This window comes from Arvicanthis niloticus, chromosome 11, assembly GCF_011762505.2.
Source record: "Arvicanthis niloticus isolate mArvNil1 chromosome 11, mArvNil1.pat.X, whole genome shotgun sequence".
Taxonomy (NCBI): Eukaryota; Metazoa; Chordata; class Mammalia; order Rodentia; family Muridae; genus Arvicanthis; species Arvicanthis niloticus.
The window spans coordinates 50,199,306-50,205,305 of NC_047668.1; the positions used below are offsets into that span (position 1 = coordinate 50,199,306).

Below are 6,000 nucleotides of genomic sequence, written 5' to 3' on the forward strand. Positions count from 1 at the left end.
ATTTGCATCCTTTATAATAAACTGGCAAATGCAAATAACTGTTTTCCTGGGCTCTGTAAGCCATTATAACAAATTATGAAGCAGTAAGATAGGGATTGTGGATCTCTTGATTTGTAGCCCAGAGGTCCCTGTGGGTTGCAAATGACATCTGAAGTGGGTACAGCTCTCATTTGTGACTGAGTCTCACAGGTACCTAGGGCTGTGGAGCAGCAGGTGGCCATCACCTGCAGAGTTGGTCATGAAGCCACACTGGCAAACTCACCCTGTCTGTTCTCCTTCCTCTCAATATTGGAAACAAGCAAAAGAAACTTATTCTAAGTATTACCATTTGATTTTCAGACTTCATTTAATCATCAGGAGAAATTAAATTCAAGGTCCCAGCCCCTAGGAGAACTGGGGACTTCCCAATAGCTTAGCAGCTTCTATTGTAAGTAAACAGTTGTCTGAGTCCAGACATCTCAGGGGGCAACTTCTTCATCTTGCTGGCAGGGTCAAACTAAGTTCATATTCCCAGGCCCCAGAACTAACTCCTATCCTGATTGATGGAAACTCCCTTGTTCAACCCTTTATGTCAAAATATGATTGGACAATGCTACAGCCCACCCTGTTCCCCCTTGCTTCATGGCTTCATTTTAAAAATATGCTGTAAAGAGTTTCCTCAGGGTCATAGTTCAGCTCTCAAGTCTGTTCTGCAAGCAGGTTATGATTTTGAGATGTACTGCTGCTCACAGTAAATTGTACAGGCAGCATTCACTTTGAAATAGATATAGATATCCTATAGGCTTTCCTAAAAACTCCTTAATGGGACTTGAAGTGGAGAGAATACTTGTCTAACATGTTTGAACCCCTTGGTTTGATCTCCAGCTCCTCATAAGCAAGACCCAGCTCAGATGTTTGAAGCTATCCTTGGTTATATAGCATACTCAAGGACAGCCTGGGCTACATGAAACCCTGTCTCAAAAACCCAAATCCAAACAAAATTGAAATAAAGAATAAGGTTAAAAATTCTTCTCCCCTGGCAATGGGCAAAGAGACACCTTGTTGTTGTTGGTGTTCATACATCAGTCAGGGGCAGCACAGATGGCAGTCCTTGGTTCATCCTAGCTTGATGCCTGGCTTGGTGGCCAAAGCTGTTTTATGTCCACGACTCATAAAAATCAAGTCAAATCAAATCCAGGTAGCACGGCAAGAGAGGAGGAAGACCAAGACCTGTATCCTGCCATGCCATGTGGCATGGTTGGGAAAGACACTCACAGACCTGCCCTTCATCCCATGGCAAGGGTGAGCCTTAGACAAACAGAACCCAGTCTACCACCACACAGCACAATATGGGAAGGAGGAGACAGACCTGAGGACCGCCATGCCACCCACAGACCTGCACTTCTGCACTTGGCACAGGCGGGCCATAGACACCTGCTTGCAGGAGGATGTCACCCAGGGGCCTACCAGCCACATGGTCAGCCTGCAGTGAGAGCCACCACAATGGGTGAGTATGTGGTGGACAGATGGGAGAGAAAGAGATGGAGCAGTTTAAGCATTATGAAGAGAGATGGAGCTGGAGACTGGGGGTGGAGAGGAGGAGCCTATGTGAGTGACCAGGCCTACCACCTGGGGCCATGGTGAGGCCTTAGCCTGAGCTGCCACTGAAGTCCATGTCTTGGTCCATGGTTATGTAGTGGCAGGGGTCAATGTTGATGTCCATGGCTTACTTTTACCACTAGAGGACATGTGGTCGTCACTGGTTGGGGCAGCTGCTAGGGACCACTGAGATGTTCAGGGACTGTACAGAAATGGCCCCGCCCCTCACTGGCTGCAGTGCTCTAGAGAGCTGGCACCACCTCTCACCAGCAGCAGCTCGCAAGAGCAGGCCCTGTGCCTTGCCCAGGCATTGTAGTGGAGCGCCTGGCCCTCATGGCTGGGGCGGATGTGAGCCAACTCCGAGAGCATGAATGTGAGAAAGCTGACCCCACCACTCATCTGCTGTAGGGTGGCATGGGTCTAGGGGTGACGCCTGCTCTGCTCCCTTGCCCCTCACCACCTGTAGCAGTCAGATGAGCTGACCCTGGGGTCATGAGAGTAGGAGAGATGGCCCTGCCCTCTTGCCAGCTGCATTGCTAGAGAGAATGGCCAGAACCTTGACTGGGTAGCACAGTGGAGCTGGCTCTGAAGGTAAGTGTAGGTGCAGGTGAGCCAGCTTGGAGGGCAGGAGAGCAGAGAAGCTGAGCCTGCCTCCTGCCAATGGTGGCATTGGGTGGCTTAGCTGGAGCAATGCTGGAGAGCTTGCCCTGGTGGTAAGGATAAGGGACAGCTGGCTTGTTGACCAGTTCAGCTACCACCCAGGCCCAGATCCAAGGCTCTGAGTTGGCCCACTCCAAAATCTATATCATGTGCGAATGGTTGGGACATGTGAATGGGCCAGGCCTGCTGATCCAAAGCTGCAGGATCTCCATGACACAGGGCAACAGTAAGATAACTGGGAGGAATCCCAGTGAGGATCCAATATTAACGGTGTCACAGAAGCCAGAGATCTTTTTTTTTTTCCTTTTTTTTTTTTATTGGATATTTTATTTACATTTCAGATGCCATCCCCTTTCCCCATTTCCCCTCCCTAGAAAACCCCTGTCCCATACTCCCTTCTCCTTTTTGCTTTTATACAATTTTTTTTAATGTTAACCAATGGCTTTATAAATTTGGTAATGCTCAATATCAATCAGAAGTGTAACCTAATACCCAACCTAGATATATCAACTAACTTTGACTGAAGCCAGAGATCTTGAATGACCAATGACTCATTGCAACAAACATTCACAAGTAAAGATGTGTGGACAGAGGGATAGACTGTGACATACTACAGCTTCCACGATGAGATGTTTTCTATGCTTTGTTTTTATTGTTGTTTTTTTATTTGTTTGGGTTTTTTTAGGAGGAGGTTGCAAGGGCAATGAGTAGATATGAGGGGATGAGTAGATGATCACATGGGTGCATGAAGGGAAACTCACAAAGGATCATTTTAAAAGTTAAAAAAATTCTTGGCGATTCTGAGAGGTCTTTTGTATACTTTTGTACCAGCATGATTTCAGTGAGAGTTCTTCGTGTGGTTTGAATGAAAATGGAGCTCACAGGTTCATATATTTGAATGCTTGGTTATTACTTGGTAAAACTGTTTGGGATGAAGTAGGAGTTGTGGCCTTGTTGGAGGAGGTGTGCCACTGGGGGTGGGCTTTAAGGTTTCAAAAGCCTACACCAGGCCCAGTCTCCTTCTCTCTTCCTTCAACTTTTAGATCGGGATGTAAAAGTTCTTAGCTATTGCTACAGCACCATTCCTGCCTGCCTGCCTGCTGCCACATTTCTTGCCGTGAGGGTCATAGTCTCATACTTTGAAACTATAAGCAAGCTCCCAATTAAATGCTTTATTTTATAAGTTGCCTTGGTCATGGTGTCTCTTTGAAGCAGTAGAAACTAAGATAGTTCTTCAAAGAGTCAGACCAGAGGGTCCGTGTGTGACAGATGAGAAGGGTTTAACTGAACAACTAGCCCACACAATTATAACATCTGGGAAATCTCAGGACAAGTCTGGGGACCTTGGGACACTCATAGCATATATCAGTTCTGGTCTCAAGACCTCAGTGCAAGAGAAGCTGAAGGTGTACTCTCTGTTTTGAGTTAAAGGAGGAAGCTGTTGGTATAAGTCCTGGAGACCAAACAGCTTGGACTCTAACATCCATTGCAAGAGCTGAATATGCCCTGGCTTTTGAAGGAGACATCGATCTCCTTGTGGTTGTGCTCTGGTTGGATGGCACCTGCCCAGACTAAGGGCAAGTCCAGCCAAGTGCACATGTTATAATTCTCTAGAAACAGCCTCACAGACACACCCACAAAGCTATCAAAAAAAAAAAAAAAACTATTTCTTATCTAGACAATCTGGACACTTAAAATTAACCATCACAGGCACGTAGTTAATTTTTACTGATTGCTTAATACTATTGGCCTGCTCTTCATGCCTATTTGAGCATTTTCATTTTATAATTGTCAGCAGAGCTGGAGGGACTATCTTGATGTGTAGAGCATGGTGGGGCAACCATAGACTTGATCACTTGATCATGCTGCTACTTGTTCTAAGCACTGGTCTTCCCCTGGGATTAGTACTTGCCATCTATATAAATAAAATATGCAAGCTACTATAATCCTCATGAAGGCTGAGACAGGAGAATTACCACAAGTCTGAGGGCAGCTTATAATATGTAGTGAATTTTAGACTGGGCTATAGAGTAAGACAGTGCATCTGTGTATGGTACATGGGGCATGTGTGAGTATCTGTGTGTATGTGTGTGTGGTGTGTGGGGTATGTATGTGTGTATATCTGTGTGTATGTGTGTGTGGGGTATATGTGTGTGTGTATATGTGGGGGGCTAGGGGGTGTATGTATCTGTGTGTGTGTGTGGTATGTGGGGTGTATGTGTGAAGTGTATCTATGTGTGGCGTATGAAGTGTATATGTACATGTATGTTTGGGTGTAGGTGTAAGTGTGTGTGTGTGTGTGTGTGTGTGTGTGTTTATTCTGTACCATTGGAGATTGAATTCAGGGCCTTGTGCATGTGAAGCAAGCATTATATGCTAAGCCTCAGCCCCTTCATGTACATTTTGAACATAATAAAATGCACTTAAGATATGAAATTATTATGACATGGATCATGGGCTTCGTTAACTTCTGACTGGCTTTTGATGTACAGGTTAGGTTTTTTTATTTATAGAAGAACTCTGGAAGGAAAGTTTTCGTGTAATGAGGAATCTTAAAATAAAAGATTTTCATGCCCAGCATGGTGGTGCAGCCTTCAGGCGTGGGCTATCCAGGCATCCTCCAGGCTTTCAGTGTTAGATAGGACTGCTGAGACATTCAGCGTCACAGAGTGAGGAGCCTCTGGGTTTTCAGCTTCTCCAGAATGCACATAGCCATTGGCTGGATCTCCCAGCCTGTGTTGTGCAAGCCAATCTAGTGGCTCTCCCTTTAATATGTGTTCACTTTATTGGTTCCATCCCTCTAGAGATCACTGATGGATACAGCTTCTATACACTACAGTCCAAATAGCAGTAAAATGATGTCTTCGGTCAACTGTGCCCTGGCTTAGCAGTGAACTTCTCAGGAAGAGACTCACCTGTCAACTTCTGTAATGCCCAAGGCTTCCGCAGAATTCATCGAGCTGTGGCTAAATCCCCGAAGGCACAATTTCTCAGAGAAAACTGGGGTGAGGGTAAATGGGGAGCAGTGTTTTTGTTTTGTGTTCCAGGCATTTCTTATACTGGGGATCCCAGGCATTATTCCCCAGGCTATATTGACAGATATGCCCAGGTACTATTTCCAGGTAATAAAAATAAGTAAAATTTATGAAGTACCTGGTCCACACCAGGCATGATTTTTCATGTCTTTCATGTATTGAATCACTTAATTGTCACAGACTTAAGTCCTGAGAGGTTAAAGCAACCTACCCAATGTTGCACAGTAGAGAGTACTAGAAGCAGAATTTGAATCAGACCATCTGGGTCTAAAACCCTATGTCCCCAGCTACCAGAATATTTACCCCAAGGGCAACCAGAATTGGGGAAATGTGTCAGATGTCTTCTGATGCTAGTTATATTGTCTGCGATGCCTTTGACAAAAACTACCACTCCACAGTGGTGCCTTCCCAGTATACTTATTCTCCTAGCAAAGATAGCTGTTTATTTGGGGACAGACTTGCTTCCCAGCTCTTTAGGTCTGGACCTCTAGAAGGGGCTTCACGATAAACTGCCCCCAGTCCCTACATGGACATATGGCCCAAGTAGAGCCTCCTGGGACTGTGTAGGTCAGTTCTAGGAGACAACAGAAGGTCTCATGGGAGGTGAAGCTGGCTCCAGGCTCAAGCAAGAAGCAGATCGTCAGAGCAAGACACTCACTCATATGGAAACACCAGAATGAAAGATGAGCAAACATGTCTCTCCCTTTGCAGGAGCAAGCGAGGCCTT

The 6,000-nt window shown here is 45.6% G+C and overlaps 1 non-coding gene across 1 annotated transcript; it reads left to right on the top strand.

Moving 5' to 3' along the window:
• The first annotated feature begins 1,010 nt into the window (after positions 1-1,010).
• On the top strand, positions 1,011-1,154 carry LOC117717392 (small nucleolar RNA SNORA48). Its single transcript, XR_004607888.1, has one exon. It is a non-coding gene; the product is annotated as a small nucleolar RNA SNORA48 (small nucleolar RNA).
• Positions 1,155-6,000: the final 4,846 nt, after the last annotated feature.